The 26,980-nt window shown below is 51.8% G+C and overlaps 1 protein-coding gene across 2 annotated transcripts in view; it reads right to left on the bottom strand.

Annotated features, from left to right (window-relative positions):
• LOC140716525 (RNA-binding protein Nova-1-like) overlaps positions 1 to 26,980 on the bottom strand; it is a 271,491-nt gene that overhangs the window by 160,071 nt on the left and 84,440 nt on the right. The gene's annotated exons all lie outside the window — the stretch shown is intronic.

The following is a 26,980-nucleotide window of genomic DNA, read 5'->3' as shown; positions in this document are numbered from 1 at the left end:
GCAGCCTCCGTGGAGGGAAATAAACAGGGTGTTCGGGGCCGAGATTCTTCATCAGGACTGGGAAGGCGGGGAGCAGAAACCGGAATAAGGTGGGTGGTGGGGGGGGGGGGGGGGGGGTGTGGCGGAGACGTACAGGCTGGCAGGTGATAGGTGAGACCAGGAGATAGGGAGGTGGATGAAACAAGAAGCTGGGAGTGAGAGGTGGGGGGAAGTAAAGAAGGAATCTGATAGGAGAGGACGGTGGACAAGGGAATGGGGAAGGGAAGCAGTGGGGAGATGACAGGTAGGTGAGGAGAAGAGAAAGAGAGAGCATGAATGAGGAATGGAAAAAGAGAGAGGTTGGTGGGGGGAGGGGAAGAATTTACCAAAAGTTGTAGAAATCAACGTTCATGTCATCAGGTTGGAGGCTACACAGACAGAATATGAGGTGTTGCACCTCCAGCGTAGTTAGGTCTCATTGGGGCAGTAGAGGAGGCCATGATGGTGCAGGTCTGGGAGACGCGGCCTTCTTTGGCAGTCAGAGTGAAGGTGCTCAACGAAGTCGTTCCCCCACTCATTCCACCCCGCTTGGTGGGATCGCCCAGGATATTTTCTTCCACACTCCCACCCACCCCACAGATAAAATGTAAATTCATTAAGTTCCTCAGCCACCTCCGCCTGCCCTGCAGACTAGGCCTCAGGAGGCTGACCTGCCAGGAGTGCTGCATTGTGGGATACCGCAAGATGGCACCTAGGTTGGTGCAGGGCTCCCTTGGTACCGTCCTGAGGAGGGGCAAGAATAGAAGAAGCAGGTCACTAGGACCTAAAACCTGCCCTGTCATTTGATGCAAACCTCAGGGACTGTCAGAAGGCAGCCCCTGGTTCTGTGGTGTGCTGATATTCAGGCCCGAAGTGGGGGTAATAAAGACTGCATTCCAGGCAGCGCAAGGGAAGGCACATTAGATAGAGCAAACACCTCGCTGGCTTGGACAAGCAGCCGACATTATCAAAGCACCCTCCCAGCCAGGGCATCTCTTTTCTCTTCCCTCCCATCGGCCAGCCTGAAGAGACGCACATTCAGGCTCATGGCCAGTTTGTTTTAAGACTAAACAGACCTCTTGTACGTTAAAGATGAGCTATTGACTTTACAATCTACATCCTCGTGAGCCATGCCATACAGGTGGACAATACTGTGCATTGTCTCTGTAATTGTAACCCCCCTGCATGCTCTGCTTTCTGTTACTGATTTTACCTCAAAGTCAAGAAAATCTGCAGATGCTGGAAGCCTAAGCAACGCGCTGGGGAAACTCAGCGGGCCAGGCAGCATCCGTGGGAAAGAGTGAACAGTCAACGTTCCATCAGGACTCAGTCGACTGTTTAATCCTTTCCTTAGATACTGCCTGGCCTGTTGAGTTCCTCCAGCATCTTGAGAGTGTTATCTCCTCAAAGTATTAATGTTCTGAAATTATGTTATAAAACAGAGAGCAGTGGAGCACAGGAACAGGCCTCAGTGTTGGGCCGAACCAGCTGAAAAGTAAATGAGAAACACCCAAACACTAATCCCTCCTTCCTGCACCGTGTCCCTATCCCTCCATCTTCCTCACATCCGTGTGCCTATCCAAACGTCTCTTAAAAGCCTCCAATGTATTTGTTTCTACCACCACACCAGGCAGCCCATTCCAGGCATCTACCACTCTCTGAGTAAAAAAACTTACCCCTCACATCCCCCTTGAACCCACCCCGCTCTCACCTTCAATGCACGCCCTCTGGTGCTAGACGTTTCAACCCTGGGAAACAGATACTCCCTGTCTACTCTATGCTTCTTGTAAACCTCGATCAGATCTTTGCTGTTCTAGAGAAAACAAACCCAAGATGGTCCAGCCTCTCATGACAGTGCAGGTAGCATCTGGGTAAACTTCTCCTGCACCCTCTCCAAGGCCTCAAAATTCTTCCTATAGTGGGGCGACCAGAACTGTACACAATACTCCAGATGTGGCCTGACCATGTTTTATGAAGCACAACATTATCTCTTGACTTTTGAACTCAGTGCCTCAACCAATAAAAACAAGCGTTCCATAAGCCTTCTTAGTCAATTGCAATGTGAAAAAATTCAGCCCGTTGTGACATTTGAGGGATCAGACTTTATGTATATAATGCTTGCTAGGCTCAGTTGGGGCTTTTCAGGCACACAAGGCCTTGTTGTGATTGCCAGATCAGTTAAACTAAAGTGAAGCCAATGCTTGAGTGGACCTCCTGGTATGGCCCTGTGGTTGACCTGGCCCCAAACACCCTTTCCTCTCTCTCTCCATACACTTCTTCCGTCCAGAAACTTCTGTCTCCAAGCTCAGTCCAAGAATGCTGCAGGCTCCACGCTGTGGAGGCCGGGACTGCCCCGTCGCCATGGGGACGTGTGTGTCGTTCAGGAAGCACATTTCCTCCAAGTGCCAACAACATCCTGGCCCAGAGAGTGGTCGAGAGTGACGGGACGGTCAGGAAAGCGCTGGGCTGTGGCAGCCACTGGTTCCGGTTGTAAGCTAAACAGTCCCCAGGACCAGTCTGCCTGCCTTCGCTGCCGGGATCTGAGGGTTGTCCAAAATCTCAACAACTTTAAGAAGCTGAGGGGGACCAGTTCCCCACCTTTCCTTTATCACCACAATCTAATTAACATATGTAACAACAGCCATTGGGAATTTATTATCAAGCACTACCAGATGAAAACAGGCCATTCTTCCCACAACTCTGTACTAGGACATAGAATTATACAGCACACGATGTTGTGCCATTACAGCTATACAAGACCTCGGTCAGACCCCACTTGGAGTACTGTGCTCGGTTCTGGTCACCTCACTACAGGAAGAATGTGGAAACCATAGAAAAGGTGCAGAGGAGATTCACAAGGGTGTTGCCTGGATTGGGGAGCATGCCTTATGAGAATAGGTTGAGTGAACTTGGCCTTTTCTCCTTGGAGTGACGGAGGATGAGGGGTGATCTGATAGAGGTGTATAAGATGATGAGAGGCATTGATCGTGTGGATAGTCAGAGGCTTTTCCCAGGGCTGGAATGGCTAACACGAGAGGGCATAGTTTGGAAATAGGTAATGAGGGGATGTCAGGGGTACGTGTTTCACACAGAGAGTGGTGGGTGTGTGGAATGCACTGTCGGCAATGGTGGTGGAAGCAGATACAATAGAGTATTTTAAGAGACTCTTAGATAGGTACGTGGAGCTTAGAAAAATGGAGGACTCTGTGCTAGGGAAATTCTAGGCAGTTTCTAGAGCAGGTTACATGGTCAGCACAACATTGTGGGCCGAAGGGCCTGTAATGTTGCAGATTTCTATGTTCTTCTGCCAGTGTTGAAGATCTCCAGCTTCTGCAGAACATCTTGCGTTTAAGACTCTTAGGGCGCAGGCACTAGATCTACCAACACAGATCTCGGGAGACTAACGGTTGCCATCATCATCAAGACGCATATCTATACCTTATTTAACAACAGAACACTACAAAACCAAATTCTCGCTTCTGGGATCTTGCCAGGTATGATTCCTCCCCACACCACCACCCGCCCCCCCAAACGACGTCTTCTTTTTCAGAATGAGCCGACTGACCGCAGGAGGGTCGAAGTCTGAGCGTCCGGGGCCAAGGACGCCGGTCCTGGGGGGTTGGAGGCCTGTCTATGTGTGTATGTGGGTGGGAGGGAGGGGTGGCGTCGCTGTGCGGGCATGCTGCGCTGGCGCCGGACTGCGTGGTGACGCTTGCGGGCGGCCTCCCCCTCCCCCCCCCACCCCCCCAGCGCAGCCTCGAGTCGCTTGGTTCGACGTTCATGAAATAAACACGTTAACCCCAATGCGTCACTGGCCACCTGATCAGCTACACCTGCTCGCCAGAGCAAGTATCTAGTCGGCCAATCAGGTGGCAGCAGCTCACCGCGCAAAGAGCACGCGGACGCGGTCGAGAGGTTCAGTCGTTCAGACTGGGGAAGAGATGTGATCTGACTGACCTGGACCATGGGATGATTGTTGGTGCCAGATGGGGTGGTTTAAGTATCTCAGACACTGATGATCTCCTGGGATTTGCATGCACAACAGTATCTAGACCAGGGGCCCCCAAACTGGGGTCCACAGACCCCTCGGTTAATGGTAAGGGCCCTTGACATAAAAAAAGTAAGTAGAGTTTAGAGAGAATGGTGCAAAAAACAAGAAAAACATCCAGTGAGTTCTGAGGGGAAAACGCCTCGTTAATGAGGGAGGTCAGTGGAGAACGGCCAGACTGGTTCAAGCTGACAGTGACTCAAATAACCACGCGTTATTTCTCACCTAGATGGGGTCAGTTGTGCTGTGAGGATTACATTCCTTGACTTCTCTAGTGCCTTTAACACCATCCAGCCCAAGATATTAAAGCACAAACTAACGGAGATGGGAGTAGACTCTTACATGGTGGATTGGATAGTGGACTACTTGACAGATAGACCTCAGTATGTGCGGTTGGGAGACTGTAGGTCTGACACAGTGGTCAGCAGCACAGGAGCGCCACAGGGAACCGTACTCTCTCCGGTCCTGTTCACCCTGTACACATCTGACTTCCAATATAACTCGGAGTCCTGCCATGTGCAGAAGTTCGCTGATGACACGGCCATAGTGGGGTGTGTCAGGAATGGACAGGAGGAGGAGTATAGGAAACTGATACAGGACTTTGTGATATGGTGCAACTCAAACTACCTGCGTCTCAATGTCACCAAGACCAAGGAGATGGTGGTGGACTTTAGGAGACCTAGGACTCACATGGAGCCAGTGATCATTAATGGAGAGTGTGTGGAGCAGGTTAAGACCTACAAGTATCTGGGAGTACAGTTGGACGAGAAGCTAGACTGGACTGCCAACACAGATGCCTTGTGCAGGAAGGCACAGAGTCGACTGTACTTCCTTAGAAGGTTGGCGTCATTCAATGTCTGCAGTGAGATGCTGAAGATGTTCTATAGGTCAGTTGTTGAGAGCGCCCTCTTCTTTGTGGTGGCGTGTTGGGGAGGAAGCATTAAGAAGAAGGACGCCTCACGTCTTAATAAGCTGATAAGGAAGGCGGGCTCTGTCGTGGGCAAAGTACTGGAGAGCTTAACATCGGTAGCTGAGCGAAGGGCGCTGAGTAGGCTACGGTCAATTATGGAAAACCCTGAACATCCTCTACATAGCACCATCCAGAGACAGAGAAGCAGTTTCAGCGACAGGTTACTGTCGATGCAATGCTCCTCAGACAGGATGAAGAGGTCAATACTCCCCAATGCCATTAGGCTTTACAATTCAACTGCCAGGACTTAAGAACTTTTTAAAGCTATTATTAATGCTTTTTGAGCTAGTGATTTAGATGCATATCATATTATTACTGAGTTAAGTATTGTATTGTATGTAATGAGTTTTTGCTACAACAAGTGTACGGGACATTGGAAAAAATGCTGAATTTCCCCATGGGGATGAATAAAGTATCTATCTATCTATCTATCTATCTTACAACAGTGACGTGCGGAAGAGCATCTCTGAACGCACAATATGTCAAACCTTGAAGTGGACGGGCTACAGCAGAAGATCACAGACGTTCACTCAGTGGCCACTTTAATTCGGTACAGAAAGTGCCTAATAGATAGGCACTTTATTGATCCCGAAGGGGATTGCTGTGTCACAGGACCATTGCAAGTGCACAGACATACAAATATTAGAAAAGAAGTGAGAAAGTATAAAAAATAAGTTACCTCAAGCAGTCTAGCAGGAGGAAGGTCATCGCCTCCCCGGCTATAGGTTGACTCATTATAGAACCTGATGGCCGAGGGCCAGAATGACATCATTTCGCGCTCTTTGGAGCAGCGAAGTTGTCTCAGCCTGTTACTGAAGATGCTCCTCTGTTCAGCCAGGGTGGCGTGCAGAGGGTGAGAAACGCGGTCCAGAATCGCCAGGATTTTCCGCCGGGCCCTTTGTTCTAGCGCAGCCGCCGGTTCTGAGCGGGCGTGTTGCGTGCTGATTGGGGGAGAGCACGTGGGGGAGGAGGGGGAAGATGTCAAGAGCTTCGCAGACTGGGAGGTGCGGAGTGATGCAGTGCCTGTTCTGCGCCGCACGCCGACAAATAAATACGCGTTAACGGCCAGCACACGCAAGAACGTGCTGGGGAGGGGGCAGCCCGCAAGCGTCGTCACGCGCCGCAGGACTTTCAGTCAGATCCTTTGCTCCGAGGGTAGTAAAGTGTCTGCTGAGTGTATGAGGGGCTTGAGGGCAGCTGAATGAGACACCAGCAGCAGAAGAGGAACGAAAGTGTGCCTTTATAGGTGTGCGGGGGGCTACAGGCTGCGCCGTCACGGGGTAAAGTGATCCCCGATCACAGCCCTTCTGCCCGAATCAGATCAGAGTCGGCCAGTGACGCCCTCACAGACCAGTCGCTCCCTTCCGTTCTCGTTCTCTCCCACTTGGGGGTGAAGAACACAGAGGGGAAGAACGTGGAGAAGGCAGGAAATAATATTTCTCCCATACTTATCAGGATATTTTTGAGATCTGGAGTACTGCATACACAGGACTCTCAGCATCTGTCCAACAAACTCATTGACCCCCAACCGTCGGATTAGGACAAGGATCGTTAGGATGGGAAGCAGTTTCCTCCCCCAGGCCGTGAGGCGACTGAACTTCCTGCCACCGCCCAGGTCTCAGCACGCATGAAGCACCAGCCGTGTAATACCGTTCACTTTCTAACTTGTGTTGCAACTGCACTTTATTTCTTGCTAATATATTTGTGGTAATATTACCTTGGAGAAGACCCTCGTGTTGGGTAAAACGGAAGGAGGGGATGACGGAGGCTACGATGGATAGATAATGTCACTCAGGCAATGCAGATGGCCTTGGGGAATCAGAGAGGCAGCTTCCAACAAGAAGGCTTGGTGCGGAGGGGTCCCCGAGGTCACAAAGAGTCCGACTCGACTTAACGGCTGAATAACAAATATGTGTTATATGTACTGTGTTGGTCCGGAGGGATGCTGTTTCGTTTGGCGGTATACGCGCGTACCGTTGAGCGACAGTAGACTTGCGACTGAATTTGAGCTTAATCCGGGAAATGAGTTCCCAGAATCTCGTTCACAGCCGCCTGCGCCCTTGTCCCAGGATAAAAGCCTAGCCTAAACTGCTGTCTTATTGTATGAGAGACAGACGTACTACTCTAGTGTCTCTGCTGACCTTGGCAAGTGCAACTCCTGTCATTCTCGGGACCGCAAGCCCCTAGACACAGCAGTGACTGAATGATCAGTTCTCCACAGATAAACACCGGGGAGGATTCCATCATGTTTAAAAATATATATATTTGCCCCAGGGCTTCCAGCTTCCTCCTGAAAGGGCAGGTAGGGCTGCCTCTGATGGAGACTTTGGAGGTGCCGGACGAAGGGAGATGTGCGTCACCCAGAGTAGGGCAGGCCGAAGAAAGGAGGAGGGGCAGGCGGGGGGGAGAAAGCGGCAGAGAGGGAGAGAAGCCACGGACATGCTTGGAATACTGATGTGCCGGAAAAACACTGCAGAGCCTGGAGAAGATTGCAGAAGCCGGAATAATCACTTCCAAAGTGACGCACAAGCAGGACCCTTGTCGGGACTGAAGGGGAAGAATGCGCACAAAGACACACACACACACACACACACACACACACACACACACACACACACACACACACACACACACACACACACACACACACACACACACACACACACACACACACACACACACACACACACACACACCACCCCCCCTCCCCTTTCAATTGTGCTACGGCGCACATTGCCGTCAAGTTCGCAGTGTTGACAAAGTCTTTATTCCCAGGGTGCTCGAGGGGTTGGGCGCTGCTTCGCTGGAGCTGCACGGATACAAAGCCAGCCCTCCGTCGGTGATCGTGGTGCACTGCAGAAAGAGTTCACCAGGGAACTTACACAACCGGCCTTCCTCGGAATCTCACCTGCCCCTCCCTGCCTCTCTGGTGCCCGCGCACCCCTTGCGCCCGAGCCCCTCCTGTCGTGGGGAAGCAGAGCAGGGGAACAGGGTCCTCTGGCCTACGGAGAAGGCTCCAACCATCAACCGCCCATTTACATTTTAGCCCCGCTCTCCCCACAGTCCCACCAGCTGCCCCTAGATTCTACCCCTCCCCTACACCCTAGGGGCAAGGCACAGCAGCCAATTCATACATACAGAACATCAACCATCTTCAAGAGGCAATGCCTCAAAAAATGGTGGAATCCATCATGAAGAAACCCCTCCACCCTCTTCTCATTATCACCACCAGGTACAGGAAGACATTTTAGGAACAGCCTCTTCCTCTCTGCTGTCAGGTCTCTGAACAGCCCACGAACGTCACCTCACTAATTTTCCTCTCTTTTTGAACAGCTTTGTCTATTTCTTACTGTAATTTGCAGAATATTTTGTGCATTGCACTGCAGTGCTGTTACAACACAAACTTCCCGACTTAACTCAGCCCCTACGGAAACAGTCGATGAGCCGAGGCCGCGGTCCTGACGAGAGGGGTCGGCCTGAAGCGCCGACTGTTTCTTCTGGCTCTTATGGTCAAGCCCCCATCCAACAAAGGGAAGGATGTCATGCACCACCTTTACCTTGCTCTGGGCATCGTCTCACAGCTACCAGTGGGGAGGGAGTGCAGCGTAGGTTCACGAGGTTGATTCCCGGAATGGCGGGACTGTCATATGTTGAAAGATTGGAGCGACTGGGCTTGTATACACTGGAATTTAGAAGGATGAGAGGGGATCTGATTGAAACATATAAGATTATTAAGGGATTGGACACACTGGGGGCAGGAAGCATGTTCCCGCTGATGGGTGAGTCCAGAACTAGAGGCCACAGTTTAAGAATAAGGGGTAGGCCATTTAGAACAGAGTTCAGGAAAAACTTTTTCACCCAGAGAGTGGTGGATATGTGGAATGCTCTGCCTCAGAAGGCAGTGGAGGCCAAGTCTCTGGATACATTCAAGAGAGAGTTAGATAGAGCTCTTATAGATAGCGGGGTCAAGGGATATGGGGAGAGGGCAGGAACGGGGTACTGATTGTGGATGATCAGCCATGATCACATTGAATGGTGGTGCTGGCTAGAAGGGCTGAATGACCTACTCCTGCACTGATTGTCTATTGATATACAGAAACCCGAGGTACACACGGTTAGGGTACACACCCGACCCCGCCAGTCTCCAGGGTTTAGGAGAGACTCCAGAGTACGGATAGCTGGTGAGGCCCCTTTAAAGAGTCTGGTCTGCTCCACTAACTGGTGGCCATTTTGGGGCGCCAAGATTTGGGTACTTAAAAGAGCACCTGAACTCTGGTTTGGAGCTCAGTCATCAACTCAGGCTCGGTTCAGTCTGCAATTGCGTTTGGGGTTTCCATCTCGTTCGGCTTCTCGTCGGGTTCTCGTCCAGGATCCAGCCAAGAACCCTGTTCTCACTTCAGTCTCTAAATCGTGTCTCGATTCGAGTCTCAGACACTCCACCTTCCCCGCCCAGGCCTCTCACACCGGCAGGTTCAGGAACACTGACTTCCCTTCAACCATTCAGTTCTTGAACCAACCTGCACCACCTTATTCACCACCTCAACACTGCAACGCTTGTTATGTGGCGGGATAGTTTCGAAAGGCGCTGGCCGTTGATTGGCACGTTCAAAGGATGCAGCTCACTGCGCCGGTTTCCAGTTCCGGGCACCTCGGGGTATCAGAATAGCACCTGCAAGAGACTCATATGTGTTCCTTTGTCTGCAGGGGCTCCTCTCCATACCAAAGATGCTAAAGACCATCAGGAAAGTGTGCTGCAGATATAGGAGGGCCCACCCGCTAAGTTTCCGTTTGTCGAATGCTTAGTTTTCTAGTTCTGTAACCTGGTGAGACTTTAATAAAGTACCTGTTGAAATCGAAGTGTTACCGAGTGGTCAGTGTCAGTCTTTGTAACTCTGAGTGGCTTAGGCGAGGCCTTGTTTGACTCATATGGTGGGCACGAGAGAACTGGAAGCAGATTGAAGAGGTGGCTGAGCGCAAGAAAGGCAGATACCAGGAGCTGGTTGAGCGGTGCCAGAGGGCATGATGCCAGCTTGTGGAGGTGAGGGATGGAGCATTTGCTGGCTGCTCACTCTGCCGGTCACCTGGCAAAGGAAAGAGCCACAGAATCTGCTCGGATGGCTGCGGATCAAGAGATGTGACCCGCGGACCAATGAAGAAGAAGAAGAAAACCCTCAGCTCTGAGAGGAGTCATCGGGACGCCGTCGTGACGGCGTTTTTCTCGCAGGCTTTCTTATTTTTACGAGGCCGAGTCGCCAGCTCAACGCTCAACCCAGCACGGATGGAAAGCGTGCAAGGGAGCTGGCCGGATTCGAACTCGGGACCATTTGCTCCAAAGTCCGGTGCTGATGCCACTACGCCACCAACCGGTTTCATGGACCAGTGCTGCTGGGATATAAGCCGGGGCCTGGTCAGCCCTGGCTGGACAAGAGTGTCTGATTTGAAAGACCCAGAACACCCGATGACTCCAGGTTACATCACTGATGAAGAGTCCCAGCGCATCCCGAGATGCATCTCAGGCATCTCAGTGTTTCACTGTTTCTCTGTAAGTAAATGGTTAACGTGCCCTCTCGAAATTAATATCTTCTGCCTCACTCAATCAACCATGAACCCGCGTCCACGTAACAACACTATGACAACTCGGAAGTAAAACGGACTTTTTTTATTGTGGTTGAGTTATTTCTCGGGAAAAAAAGTGTACGATTTATTTTGTTTTGTGAATGCTGCTGATATGGTGCTATCAAATCCTGCCGTTGCTGCAGAATTTCAGATGGTAATGAGAGGCCGCGCAGGAGTGGGATCTATCAGCTGGTTGAGTGGTTCCACGGCAACAACCTTGAACTCAGCGTCAGTGAGACGAAAGCTCTGATTGTGGACAAAGGGACACACACCAGTCCTCATTGAGGGATCAAAATTGGACAGAGTGAGCAATTTCAATATCCCGGGTGTCAATATCTCTGAGAGTCTACCATATCCATGCAGCTACAAAGAAGTCACGTCGGTGGCTATATTTCATTAGGAGTCTGAGGAGATTTGGTATGTCACCAAAAACACTCACGAATTTCTACAGATGTACCATGGAGAGCATTCTAACTGGTTGCATCACCTTCTGGTATAGGTGGGGGGGGGGGGGCTACCGTACAGGATCGAAGTAAGCTACAGGGAGTTGTAAACACAGCCAGCTCCATCACGGGCACCACCCTCTGTAGTATCCAGGTCATCTTCAAGGAGCGAAGCCTCAAAAAGGCAATGTCCATCATTAAGGACCCCCACCACCCAGGACATTCCCTCTTCTCATTGCTGCCATCAGGGAGGAGGTACAGGAGCCTGAAGACACACACTCAATGATTCAGGAACAGCTTCGTCCCCTCTGCCATCCGATTTCTGAATGGGTATTGAACCCATGAACATTACCTCACTACTTTTTTATTTCTATATAATTTAACTATCTAATTTACACACACACACACACTTACTGTGAAGCAGCTGGAACTGCGGCTAGCGATCGTCACCCGGTGGAGGGGCGCCCACACCTCAGCCCTGTGGAACCTGGGAAGTCGGAGGACAACTTTGACCACAGGAAGAGCCCACAGACAGGGACGCCGTGGAGGAGTCCTAACCTCAGACTCCACAGAAGCGGACACTTCTGGTCATAACTGGTCCAAGTTGCCCAACCTATTTGTCTGCTTTTCGCATTATAAGACCATAGGAGCAGAACTCGGCCATTTGACCCATTGAGTCTGCCCCGACATTTCATCGTGGCTGATCCATTTTTCCTGTCAGCCCCCAATCTCCTCCGTTCTCCCCTTATCCTTCAGGCCCTGACCAATCAAGAATCTATCAACCTCTGCCTTAAATAGACATAAAGACTTCCACTTGAACTCCACAGATTCACCGCTCTCTGGCCAAAGAAATTCCGTTCTAAATGGACGTCTCTCCACTGTGAGGCTGTGTCCCCAGTCTTAAGGCTCCCCCACCACCTCCACATCATCGAGGTCTTTCAGCATTTGATGGGTTTCAATGCGATCCTCCCCACCTCATACTCGAGTGAATTCAGCCCCAGAGCCATCAAACACTCCTCATATGATAAGCTTTTCAATCCTGGAATGATTTTTGTGAACCTCATTTGAACCCTCTCCAACGTCAGCACATCCTTTCGTAAGAACATAAGAAATAGGAGCAGGAGGAGGCCATCCGGCCCATCGAGCCTGCCCCGCCATTCAATAAAATCATGGCTGATCTGTCTGTAAACTCAGCCTTTTCCCCATAACACTACTATGTAAAAATCTATCTAACTGTTTCTTAAATATATTTAGAGAAGAAGCCTCAACTGCTTCCCTGGGCAGAGAATTCCACAGATTCACCACTCTCTGGGAAAAACAGTTTCTCCTCCTCTCCGTCCTAAATCTTCTCCCCTGAATCTTGAGGCAATGTCCCCTTTCTTGGATAAGAGGCCCAAAACCGCCCGCAATACTCCAAGTGAGGCCTCTCCAGTGCTTTATGAAGGCTTGGAGCACTGGACCCATCGAGCTATACGGGCTCCCCTTTGCAATGTCTGATCAGACTGGAAAGGGAAGGGGGCAGAAGCTGGAACAAGAGGGTGGGGGGGGGCGAGGAGTGCAAGCTGCCGGTACAGAGTTTGTACGTTCTCCCCGTGACCACGTGGGTCTTCTCCAGGTGCTCCGGTTTCCTCCCGCGGTCCAAAGCTTGGTCATTGTAAACTGTCCCACGATTAGGCCCGGATTAAGTCAGGGGATTGCTGGGCAGCACAGCTCAAGGGGCCGGAAGGGCCTATTCTGCGCTCTATCTCAATAAATTCCAGTAATTCCAAATCTCTTGCATCTCTATGGTTTTTCCTTTGCCGTCTGGTTTGGACTCGACGGGCTGAACGGCCTCTCTCTATGGTGGGGCGAGTGGGAGATTCGGCTGCCTCCCGACAGCTGCCCGCCTGTCGGCTAACACAGCAGGGAAATGGCCCCTCGTCACTCCGATGTCCGCGGGGTCTTGCTGTGCGTAAGTCGGCCGCTTCCGCACCCCCCCTCACCCCACCCCCGGCCAATCGCAGTTCAAAACACTCTCCCCCCTTCGCGCGGTGATTTGGGGTGGAGTGGGAAGAACGGGGAAGACGATTGAGCGATTCACCCCCTGCCAGCACTTTCAGCCTGAAACGTGTGTGTCTGCCTGGCAGTTCTGTGGCCTGCCTGAGGCCTGAGCTCCCTGCGACTCTGCATTTAATTCCAGTCAGGGATTGTCTCCCGTGCGCGGAGATTTATAGGATTTAGCTCCGGGACTGCCTGACCTCTGCGGGAGGACTCCCCACAGCGGGTTTCACAGGAGGGGGCTGCCTGTCACCGGGCTTGCACAGGGGACGACCCGGAACCTGGGACGAGGGGACACCTGCAGAAGGAGCCAGACGGGAGCAACGCGCTAAAAAATGCCGGAGGAACTCGAGAGGTTGGGCCCCATCCGTGGAAAGGAGCAAAGAGTCGACATCTCAGGCCTGCTGAGCCCCTCCAGCATTTTGGGTGCGCGTGTTACTCTGGATTTCCAGCATCTGCAGAATCTCTTGTGTTAATAATTCAGGAGCGTCGTGTTAAAGGCAAAATCAGAGACCCCCCGTGCGCACAGGGAGTTAAACACAGGCAGAGACAGGTATAGAGATGAGAGAGAGAGCCAGAGTTTCTCTCTCTCGCACACACACACACGCACGCAGTACCGCGTACAGACGCAACGACATAATCCTCTGGCTCCGCGAGAGGCACAGAAAGATCAGAGACAGGCTCAATAAGGCACACAGAGGACACAAGACGACTGCGGACCCGGGGAGATTGAAACGCAGGCATCAGGGGCTGGTGGAGCGCGGGGAGTTGGGGGGTGGGGAGAATCCTGGCACGCAGTCATGTCAAACGGAGAGTCAGAGCAGAGTGCCATCCCCCGCCATCTCTCCCTCTGCCCGTGGTAGAGTCCGACTTGCTTATTACTGAAGGAAGCTGATCCAAATAAATTTCCTGCTCTGCCCCACCCCTCCATTACAAATAAAGATCACAGCTGGATTCGGAGGAGGAGGGGGGACCACAGGACCCTGGGGGGTGCGAGCGAGCTGTGGGGGGCTGCTGGGGACGTGGCGGGGCACTTGGCACCCGAGGTGCTCAGTAATGCACTGGCATTGTACCACTCTGACAGGGACGTGACCCCCAAACGGACACACACACCCCCCCCTCCGCAATCAGCATCTCGCCAGCGTTTCACACACTGCAGTGCCTCATCCGCCAATCACAGGCAACACGGCCACGGAGCAGCTCATCTGCAGAGACAGAATCAAATACACACGCACAGAGATATACACACACTAAACACACACACACACACTAAACACACACTCACACACACAGACATATACACACACTAAACACACACTCACACACACTCACACACACAGACATATACACACACTAAACACACACTAAACACACACTCACACACACACACACACACACAGACATATACACACACTAAACACACACTCACACACACACACACACACTAAACACACACTCACACACACACTAAACACACACTCACACACACACACACACACACTAAACACACACTCACACGCACACACACACACTCACATGCACACACACTCACTCACACACACACTAAACACACACTCACACGCACACACACACTCACACACACACACACTCACTCTCACACACACACACACACACACTAAACACACACTCACATGCACACGCACACACACACACTAAACACACACTCACACACACACACACATACACACACTCACACACACACACACACACACACTAAACACACACTCACACACACACACACGCACACACTAAACACACACTCACACACACACATAGATATTCACACACTACACACACATGCACAAACACACGCACACACACACACTAAACACACATACTAAACACACACACACACAAGCGCACACACACAAACACACACACACACAAAACACACACACTCACACACACACATAGATATACACACACTCACACACACACTAAACACATACACACAAACACACACACGTGCACTAAACACGCACTCTAAACACACACACTAAGCACACACACTCACACACTCACACACACAGATATGCACACGCACAGATATACGCACACTACACTACACACAGATATACACACACAAAGCAGACACACACAGATATACACACACTACACACACACAGATACGCACACGCACACACACATGTAAACAGATATGCATGCACGTGCGCACATAGATACACATGCACACAGATGCACAAAAGCCACCTGTGCAAGGGTGAGAGAGGGATGAACGGAGAGCAGGAATGGGAAGGGGAAGGTGGAAGCAGGAAGAAGGGAAAGAGGGAAGGGGGAAGAGGGGAAAAGGGGTAAAGGGGAAAGGGGAGGGGTGAGGGGCAAGGGGTGAAGAGAAAGGGGAATGGGGAATAGGGAAGGTGGGGAAAGTGGTGAGGGGGAAGTGGGAGGGGAAAGGGAGGGTAGAGGAAAGAGTGGGGAAGAGAAGGGCTAAGAGGGGGAAGAGAGAAGGGGAGAGAGGGAGAAGACAGAGGGGGAAAAGAGAGGGGGAAGAGAGGGAGGAAGAGAGAGGGGAAGACAGGGGGAAGGGGGAAGAGAGGGGGAAGAGCTCAGTAGAACAAGACAAACCCTTTCATCCCACTCACTCACTCACACCACACACAAGCAGCACTGTAGGGTAATGAACGTATAGCACAGAAACAGGCCTTCAGCCCATCTGGGAATGCCAACCAGCATCACTATCACTCCAGGGAGAACACACCCAACCTGTCCAGTTTTTACTTGACATTAACGGGACTGTCATTGAGAGGGGGAGTGGTATCAAGCTCGTTGGTACACACATCACCGAGGATCTCACGTACCGACTGTGTGGTGGAAAAAGCACAACAGCGCCTCTTTCACCTCAGACAGCCGAGAAAGTTTAGCATGAGCCCCCAAATCCTCAGGACTTTCTACAGGGGCGTGATTGAGAGCATCCTGACTGGCTGCATCACTGCCTGGTATGGGAACTGTACCTCCCTCAATCACAGGACTCTGCAGAGAGTGGTGCGGACAGCCCAGCGCATCTGTAGATGTGAACTTCCCGCTATTCAGGACATTTACAGCAGCCGGTGCGTAAAACGGGCCCAGAGGATCATCAGGGTCTCCAACCACCCCAACCACAAACTGTTTCAGCTGCTTCCGTCTGACAAACCGTACCACAGCACTAAGGCCAGGAGCGACAGGCTACGGGGCAGATTCTTCCGCCAGGCCGTCAGATTTATCAATACACATCGACTGTGTATCTGACTGTCCATACCTGTATACAAACAATTTTCGTGTTCGGGCAATATCCTCCCACATTCCCCTTTCTTATTGTTTGTACACTGCGACAGAGACGCAACATAAAATTTAAAAAAAAAACCTTTTAAATAAATAAATAAAACTCAACCTCTCCAATCCACATAATGCCCTCGTGAATCTTTCTCCGCACTCTTAGTCAGATCATCCCTATAGTTTGGGGACCCAGACCACACACAATAAGTGTGGCCCAAGCAACCTTTTGCGCCATTCACGTCCCAGTTCTGCACTCCAATTTCTCAGCCAAACAGGCCGAGGGCCTTCCTCGCCACCTTGGCTACCCGTGCCCCCATGTTCGGAGATCCAGATCCTTCAGACCTCAGGTCTGTCTGCTCACCGACATTCCCTGGAGGTCTGCCATATCCCATGCGCGTCCTGACCTCCCCCCGCCCGCCCCCCGGGGTGCGGCAAAGCTCATATAACTCCAGAAACCTGGGTTCGTTTCTGCCACTGCCCGTAGGCAGTTCGTGCGTTCTCCTCGTGATCAGTTTCCCTCCACGTTCTGAACACTTACGGATTAATAAGATTGATTGGACACGGGAGGCAGGGTTTAAGGGTCGGCACGACATTGTGGGCCGAAGGGCCTGTACTGAGCTGTACTGTTCTATGTAAGTGTATTTGGGGACACACGCTCGGCGGTCTGAGAGAGCCTGTCATCATGCTCTCATCTCTTAAAAATAAATTCCCAAAATGTACCACCTGGCACTTGGTTGAGTTACATTTCAACTTCCATTCCTTCCAGTGACACACACCAAATGCTGGTGGAACGCAGCAGGCCAGGCAGCATCTATAGGGAGAAGCCCATTTCCTCGTGTTTTCCATTCCTTCCATCCCGTATTTTACGGGATCCATAACCTATTGGAAGCTGAGGCCACCTAATGCTACTCTGCTACCAATTTGGGTGTCTCCAGTACTTTCATCTGTATCGTGAACGCCAGTGGACCCAGCACTGCTCTCCGTGGCACGTTGCAGCACACTGATCTTCATTCTGAAATACTACTGTCCTCTGCTTCCTACCATTATTAAATTAAATTACTACTCAGCTTGTTAACATGGCGAATCTCGTGCTCTAACCTTCACTTTCCACGTCCCATTCCCATTCTGATATGTCTATCCATGGCCTCCTCTACTGTCAAGATGAAGCCACACTCAGGTTGGAGGAACAACGCCTTATATACCGGCTGGGTAGCCTCCAACCTGATGAACATTGACTTCTCTGACTTCTGTTAATGCCCCTCCTCCCCTTCTTACCCCATCCCTGACATATTTAGTTGTTTGCCTGTTCTCCATCTCTCTGGTGCTCCCCTCCCCATTTCTTTCTCCCGAGGCCTCCCGTCCCATGATCCTTTCCCTTCTCCAGCTCTGTATCACTTTCGCCAATCACCTTTCCAGCTCTTAGCTTCATCCCACCCCCTCCGGTCTTCTCCTATCATTTCGCATTTCCCCCTCCCCCCACTACTTTCAAATCTCTTACTATCTTTCCTTTCGGTTAGTCCTGACGAAGAGTCTCGGCCCGAAACGTCGACAGCGCTTCTCCCTATAGATGCTGCCTGGCCTGCTGTGTTCCACCAGCATTTTGTGTGTGTTGTTGTTTGAATTTCCAGCATCTGCAGATTTCCTCGTGTTTTCACTTTCACCTGCATCCCTCCTCACGTGGACCTACCTGACCTGTCCCGGGCCTGTAGGTGACCCACACTCCCTCTGTGATGGCTCGTCATCACCTCAAGGGGAACAAAAGCTCCCCCCCCCACCCCACCGGTTCAAGGGTGAGTTCTTATCAAAGTACGCCTGTGGTATACAACTCTGAGACTCATCTTCTCCAGACAGCCAGGCCAAACAAAGAAAAGCATGGACAACATTCAAAGAAAGACATCAACCTCCCCCCCCCCCGCCACATACACAAACAAGAAGCAAATCACACATGCGGCAACAAGAGTATCAGACACCCACCCGCGCAAAAAACAACTAACAAATCGCGCAAAGTGCAACAAGAACAGCAAATCCCCGCTCGCGCAAAAAAAAAACCGAACAAATCGTACAAGCGGCCACAAGGAAGAACGGAGGGATCACAGAACATGAAGAGATAGAACTGAAAAGAGTCTAGTTTGAACTACTGTTCACAGTCTGATCTGTGAATCACAGAACCGCAGTAACAGCGCAGGGGACGGAGACCGTTCAGAATCACAGAGAGCAGAGAGCAAGAGTTCCGGTGGGAGGGGCGAGACTCGGTGATAACCTTGAGGCTGACGGAGGAGACAAAGGGGTGCGGGCATGGCCGACGATGCCTGTGGCCAGTGAACCAAACACAAAAAACAGGGGCCACCCCACCAATTTTGACCGGGTCAGAGGTCCCCGGGAGCAGGTGCGGCCACTCATTTACACATGAACACAACCTCATTGACATGCAAAGCTCCTGACTACGTGCACGGCCCCGTGACATCTTGTGCGGAACACGTCCTCTCCTCCCACCCCCCCACCCCCCCAGTCAGTTCTTTGAACCCTCTTTGGTGGAGGAGCCGGAGATAATGGGGGGGGGGGGGGGTGTCGGATACGCACCATCTGTCTGCATTAGCACAGGATCAATCTAGTCACGCTTAGAGGCCAAGCAAAGCCACGTTTACATCCCCACACTCAGATTAAACAGCCTGTTCTTTAAACAGAAGCCTTGCAGAGGATGGGACTGGAGCAGACATCCTAGAGGACCCTCCCAAGGAAACGGGTGTGACCGAGCTGACCCTGACGAGACCACAGGACAGGAGGGGGGATGACCATTGGCCGCGGATGAAGGACAGGAGGGGATGACCATTGGCTCTGCTGGGGGACAGGAGGGGGGATGATCATTGGCCACGGATGAAGGACAGGAGGGGGGATGATCATTGGCCACGGATGAAGGACAGGAGGGGATGATCATTGGCTCTGCTGGGGGACAGGAGGGGGATGATCATTGGCCACGGATGAAGGACAGGAGGGGGGATGATCATTGGCTCTGCTGGGGAACAGGAGGGGGGATGATCATTGGCCACGGATGAAGGACAGGAGGGGGGATGATCATTGGCTCTGCTGGGGAACAGGAGAGGGGATGACCATTGGCTCTGCTGGGGGACAGGAGGGGGGATGATCATTGGCCACAGATGAAGGACAGGAGGGGGATGATCATTGGCCACAGATGAAGGACAGGAGGGGGATGACCATTGGCTCTGCTGGGGGACAGGAGGGGGGATGATCATTGGCCACAGATGAAGGACAGGAGGGGGAATGACCATTGGCCACTGCTGGGGGACAGGAGGGGGGATGATCATTGTCTCTCCTGGGGGACAGGAGGGGGATGACCATTGGCCATGGATGAAGGACAGGAGGGGGAATGACCATTGGCCACTGCTGGGGGACAGGAGGGGGATGACCATTGGCCACTGCTGGGGGACAGGAGGGGGGATGACCATTGGCCACTGCTGGGGGACAGGAGGGGGGATGATCATTGTCTCTGCTGGGGGACAGGAGGGGGATGACCATTGGCCATGGATGAAGGACAGGAGGGGGATGATCATTGGCTCTGCTGGGGGACAGGAGGGGGATGACCATTGGCCATGGATGAAGGACAGGAGGGGGATGATCATTGGCTCTGCTGGGGGACAGGAGGGGGGATGACCATTGGCTCTGCTGGGGGACAGGAGGGGGATGATCATTGGCTCTGCTGGGGGACAGGAGGGGGATGACCATTGGCCACGGATGAAGGACAGGAGGGGGATGAGCATTGGCCATGGATGGACAGGAGGGGGATGACCATTGGCTCTGCTGGGGGACAGAAGGGGGGATGACCATTGGCCACGGATGAAGGACAGGAGGGGGATGACCATTGGCTCTGCTGGGGGACAGGAGGGGGATGACCATTGGCTCTGCTGGGGGACAGGAGGGGGATGACCATTGGCCACGGATGAAGGACAGGAAGGGGATGACCATTGGCCACTGCTGGGGGACAGGAGGGGGATGACCATTGGCCACTGCTGGGGGACAGGAAGGGGATGACCATTGGCCACTGCTGGGGGACAGGAGGGGGATGACCATTGGCCACTGCTGGGGGACAGGAAGGGGATGACCATTGGCCACGGATGAAGGACAGGAAGGGGATGACCATTGGCCACTGCTGGGGGACAGGAGGGGGATGACCATTGGCTCTGCTGGGGGACAGGAGGGGGATGATCATTGGCTCTGCTGGGGGACAGGAGGGGGGGATGACCATTGGCTCTGCTGGGGGACAGGAGGGGGATGATCATTGGCTCTGCTGGGGGACAGGAGGGGGATGACCATTGGCCACGGATGAAGGACAGGAGGGGGATGAGCATTGGCCATGGATGGACAGGAGGGGGATGACCATTGGCTCTGCTGGGGGACAGAAGGGGGGATGACCATTGGCCACGGATGAAGGACAGGAGGGGGATGACCATTGGCTCTGCTGGGGGACAGGAGGGGGATGACCATTGGCTCTGCTGGGGGACAGGAGGGGGATGACCATTGGCCACGGATGAAGGACAGGAAGGGGATGACCATTGGCCACTGCTGGGGGACAGGAGGGGGATGACCATTGGCCACTGCTGGGGGACAGGAAGGGGATGACCATTGGCCACTGCTGGGGGACAGGAGGGGGATGACCATTGGCCACTGCTGGGGGACAGGAAGGGGATGACCATTGGCCACGGATGAAGGACAGGAAGGGGATGACCATTGGCCACTGCTGGGGGACAGGAGGGGGGATGACCATTGGCCACGGATGAAGGACAGGCCCCAATGTCACAAGACAACAGGAAGTGAAAGGTCACCTCTGCTCCCACTCTGCAGGAATATCGTATGGTGTGTGCTGACAGACCAAACACAGGGGTGGAGGAACAACAGTCTCCCATGCCGAGCCAGGAATACGAGTTTATTCAGTGGAACTTCAGTGGCCTGACTGTGACACTGCCAGACAAATCATTCTCAAAACACACACAAGAACCCCACGATGAGTGCAAAACAGAAGTTCACCTGAAACAATCATTGAATGCAGAAAACCCATGGCAGTCACAATTAACTTGACAAGATTAACCAGAAAACACCAGGCCTTAATGACTCTAGATAAGTCAATAATTAACAAGTGCAGGCCCACTGCCCTGTAGGCCTAATGTTAATCTCGGTCTGATCTCCCACATAAAGGAAGGACGTGGCCGATACAGCAAAGGTTCACAGAATCCGTCTAAGACCAGGGGACACAAGCCTCAGAATAGAGGGATGACCACTTAGAATGGAGATGGGGAGGGATTTCTTTAGCTAGAGGGTGGTGAATCTGTGGAATTCGTAGCCACAGGCAGCTGTGGAGGCCAAGTCATTTAAGGCAGAGGTTGATAGGTTCTTGACTGGTCAGGGCATGATGGGATACGGGGGAGAAGGCAGGTGATTGGGGCTGTGAGGGAAATGGATCAGCCATGGTGAAGTGGCAGAGCAGACTCGATGGGCCAAATGGCCCAATTCTGCTCCTATATTTTATGGTCTTATGCTCCAATTTTAAGTAACACACACACACACACACACACACACAAAATGCTGGAGGAAAAATCAGGCCAGGCAGCATCTAAGGAAACAGTCGATGTTTTGGGGCAAGACCCTTCATTAGTCAGTCCTGATGAAGGGTCTCGGCCTGAAACGTTGTCGGCGGAGAAACAGAGCAATTTCAGGTATTCCTCTTCACCCAGATACAGGCCGACCTGCTGAGTTCCTCTGGCAGACCGGTGCTCCAGATTCCAGCATCTGCAGTCTCCATTAATCTCACTCCCTTTTCCCCAGTCTCCCCACATTCCCGTAATTCCACAGCAGGGGTAACTTCCAGTGGCCGGTTAACCCAATAACCCGCACGTCTTCAGAATGTGGGAGAAACCCAGAGCAGCCAGGGAGGAAAAACAAGCTGTCGGAGGGAAAAGGTGCAAACTCCGGACCGACAGCACAGGAATCATAGAGTCATGGACACAAACAGGCCCTTCGGCCCATCTAGTCCGTGCCGAGCCATTTAAGCTGCCTGCTCCCATCGACCTGCACCAGGACCACAGCCTTCCAAACCAATACCATCCTCGTACCTGTGCAAATGTTGAAATGGAGCTCTCATTCACCACTTACACCGGCAGCTCACTCCACACCCTCACGACTCTTTGAGCGAAGAGGTTTCCCCTCACATTCCCCCTAAACCTTTCACCTTTTACCCTTAACCCATGATCTGGTTGTAGCCCCACCCAACCCCAGTGGAAAATGAAGCCTGCTTGCTTTTACCCGATCTATACCCCTCGTAATTTTGCATACCTCTATCAAATCTCCTCTCAAGGACGAAAGTCCTAACGTATTCAGTCTTGCCAAATAACTCAGCTCTTCCAGATCTGCCAGAATCAAAGCCAGGTCTTTGCACTGTGCAGCAGCAGCTCAGAAACAGGTCACCCAGAACCTGTTGGTCCAGACTGAGCCTGCATTCTGTGGGAGAGGCAAACTCTTTCAAACATTCAAAATCCTCGCAGCGCTAGACAGGGTAGACATGTAGACAATGCCTTCCTTAGCCGGGCGTCTGAATCCATGAAAGAGTCTCGGAATAAGGGATTTGTCATTCAGGACCAAGATGGCGGCAGCAACTAACGGCGACGTCCCGCAGTTCACGAAGCTGTCCCGGCGACAGTTCACGAAATTGCTTTTTCAGTTTCAGTTCCTTCTTTTTGGTATACTTCTACTACTAATTGCGCAATTGGCGCCTGTAATTTGCATTTTAATAGTGCGCTTTTGTGCTGACTGAGCGACCTGGTGGTTTGGCTGTCTCTGAGAGAATTTACCGTGGTTGAGGGTGAGCGTGAGGCCTAACGGTGGAACACGAACCTTCCATCGGCTCCATCATTCGCCAACCTCGCCAACTAAGGCACCGAGCAGGATTGAAATCAGCATGGACGAGAGCAGAAGGCAAGCGGGTGTTCGACGCCGTCCGCCTGTGTTTGGCCACTCTCCATCATTCTCTCTGCTGCCGGAGCCTTGGGCCTTGGGCAAGGGTTGATTGTCGCAGCCTGTGGGTCAGGTAGCAGCTACGGAGAGGAATAAACAGCCAACGCTTCTGGCCGAGACCCTTCACCAGGACTTGATTGTCTTGATGTCCCTTATGTCCTGATGGAAGGTCTCGACCCAAAACTTTGACTGTCCAGTCCTCACCACAGGTGTTCCCTGATCTGCTGAGCTTGTGAGTGCTATCCTGAATTTCTAGCCTCAACTGACTGTTCTGTGTCCATAAAAATTACTCCAGTCTGAGGTAGACCATTGAGTCTACTTCACCACTCCATCATGGCTGATTTATTTTCCCTCTCAACCCCATTCAGAACCGGAATTCTGATTCTCCCGCCTTCCCCCTATAACCTCTGACCTTTACCAATCGAGAAGCTGCCAGCCTCCGCTTTAAATACGCCCAACGACTCGGCCTCGACGGCTATCTGTGGCGATGAATTTGTAGCGGTTAGCACAAGGCTGGAACAGCTGGGGGCTCTCCGGGAGCTCAATTCCGGCACCATTCTGTAAGGAGCCTCCGTACATCCTCCGTGTGGAATGCGTGAGTTTCCTCCCACAGTCCAAGGACGAACCGGGAAGGTTAATTGGTACACTGTCCCGTGATTAGGTTAGGCTTGATTGGATTTGTTGGGGATTGCTGAGGTGGTGAGGCCCAAAGGGCTGGACGGGCCTACGAGATGTATCACTAAATAAAGTGATGTAGTAAAATGATGTAGTAATAAAGCGATGTACATCTACTAAATAAAGTAGATGTACACACTAAATAAGTGTGTAGAGTTTTTTTCGGAAGATGATGAGAATAAGGTGGCCCTATCATACGATCAGAGTAAATGGGCAATCGCTAGGCCGAGGGGCCTAATTCAGTACTCTATCCCACATGATCTCATTACTCATCGTGGGCTCAAATCCTGTCCCAGACACTCAAACACAAAATCTAGGCCAAAACTCCCAGTGCTGTTATGAGAGAGCTGGGGCTGGGGATAATTTATCACAGAAACTGGGACTGCATTTCCCTGGAATTTAGAAGGCCACTGACAGGGGAAAAAAAAACCTAGACATTGAGGATAAGGTGGATGGATTGAAACTACTTCTGCTGCCTGGGGAGCTGAAAAACCTATGGGGAGGTGTGTGAGAATGAAAAGCAGGAGCCAAATTTTCAAGAAAATTACGGTTATTTGTTTCTTAATGAAATAGAGTGGTGGAGATGGTGGTGAGGTGGAGATACATCTCTACCAGAGGAGGTGTAAGGCACTCCTTCACAGGTCACCCTTGGGCAAGGGGTAGCCCCTGCTTAGCCCCGATCAGGGTCACGTGAAGCCACGGGAGCAGGTGGTGGACGGTCATATGAGCAGCCAGTGCAGGTCACAAGTCCTGGTTATGTGACCACTGACGCCAGGCAGACAATCTCTGAAGAGTATTGATAATGGCTGGGGTCACCCGTCTTGTAAAGACACTGCCCAGAAGAAGGCAATGGCAAACCACTTCTGTAGAAAAACTTGCCAAGAACAATCATGGTCATGGAAAGACCATGATCACTCATGTCATACAACACAGCGCATAATGATGATGTCATACAACATGGCACATAATGACGATGATGAGATGGAGTGGATGTGGCGAGGATGCTTTCTATGGTGGGAGAGCCTAGGGCAAGAGGGCACAGCCTCAGAATAGAAGGGTGCCCCTTTGGAACAGAGAAGAGGAGGAGTTTCTTTAGCCCTGTGGCTGGTGAATCTGTGGAATTCATTGCCACAGGCACCTGTGGAGGCCAAGTCATTGGGTGCATTTAAAGCCGAGATTGAAAGGTTCTTGATTAGTCAGGGTATCAAAGGTTACAATGAGGTTGAGAGGGATAACAAATCAGCCATGATGGAGTGTGGTGGAGCAGACTCGATGGGCTGAATGGCCTAATTCTGCTCATTTGTCTTATGGTCTTACATATAGGGTTGCGGTGCATGGGGGTGGGGGGGGAGGGAGGGCTACTGTCCAGGACTGAAAGAACCTCTAGAGAGTCGTAAAGTTAACCAGCTCCATCGTGGGTATAGACTCCATAGTATCCAAGACACCCTCAGTGAGCCAGTGATTCAGAAAGGCGGCAGCCATCATTAAGGACCCCCATCACCCAGGACATGCCCTCCTCTCATCAGGGAGGAGGTACAGGAGCCTGAAGGCACACACTCAATGATGCAGGAACAGCTTCTTCCCCTCTGCCATCAGATTTCTGAATGTACATTGAACCCATGAACAATCCTTTTTTTCCTCTCTTTTTGCACTGCTTATTTAAGTTAACTATTTAATATACATTTACATATCTTTACTGTAATTGTGTTCTCTATATTATCAGGTACTTCACTGTACTGCTGCCGCAAAGTTAACAAATTTCACAGCCTATGCCGGCGATATTAAACCCTGATTCTCACTCTGAGTGTTCGAAGTCCCTGGACAATTGATAGTGGCCATTAATTGTTAAAATTAAATCTGAGATTGATGGATTTTCATTACCCAGAGCTACTCAGGGATATGGGAAATGAGCAAGTGTGAGCAGTCAGGTCATAAATGTACCTTGAACTCATCAAAAGGCAGAGAGGACCCACCATCCAGAACTACAGGATATAAAGAGAATGGAAACATTTTTATGTTGATGCATTCACAGTCCCCGTACACGCTAGAGGCAATTTTCTTTATGATGCGCCACATTGTCTGACGTGGGCGATCACGGTCTTTCCAGGCCCATGATGGTTCTTGACAAATTTTTCTACAGAAGTGGCTTGTCATTGCCTTCTTCTGGGCAGTGTCTTTACAAGACGGGTGACCCCAGCCATTATCAATACTCTTCAGAGATTGTCTGCCTGGCGTCAATGGTCGCATAACCAGGACTTGTGATCTGCACTGGCTGCTCGTACGACCATCCACCACCTGCTCCCATGGCTTCACGTTACCCTGATCGGGGGGTGGGGGTTGAGCAGGCGTTACAGGGGGGACCTGCAGGCCAGCGGAGGGAAGGAGCATTTCACCCCTCCTTTGGTAGAGACGTACCTCCACCCCGCCACCCAAGTCGTGCTCTGCAGAGGCGAAAACGAAGAAGTCAGGAGCTGGTGGATCGATTTGGGGGCATCGCGGTAGTACAGTACCGGCGACCCAGGTTCAATTCCCGCCACCGCCTGTAAGGAGTTTGTACGTTCTCCCCGTGTCCTCCGGATGCTCTGGTCTCCTCCCACATGGGGGGCTGGGGTTTTGGTACTACTGTTGCTGTTCGCTTCTGCGAGTGGTGGTGGGGGGGGGGTCCGTGGTTATGTGTCGAGGGTCGTTGATTGTTATCGTGGCTATTTTTTTTCGCTACAAGGAAGAAGTGGTGGTGGATTTTGGGGTTTGCTTTCTTTAATTTTTCATGCCGGTTTGGGGGTGGAGGGGTGGAAATCTTTTTTTTCACCGACACTCAGGGTCTTTCTGTATTTCGTGGCTATCGGGAGAAGGCGAAAA

Source organism: Hemitrygon akajei, chromosome 25 (assembly GCF_048418815.1).
Source record: "Hemitrygon akajei chromosome 25, sHemAka1.3, whole genome shotgun sequence".
Classification (NCBI taxonomy): domain Eukaryota; kingdom Metazoa; phylum Chordata; class Chondrichthyes; order Myliobatiformes; family Dasyatidae; genus Hemitrygon; species Hemitrygon akajei.
This window is presented reverse-complemented; position numbering and strand designations above follow the sequence as displayed.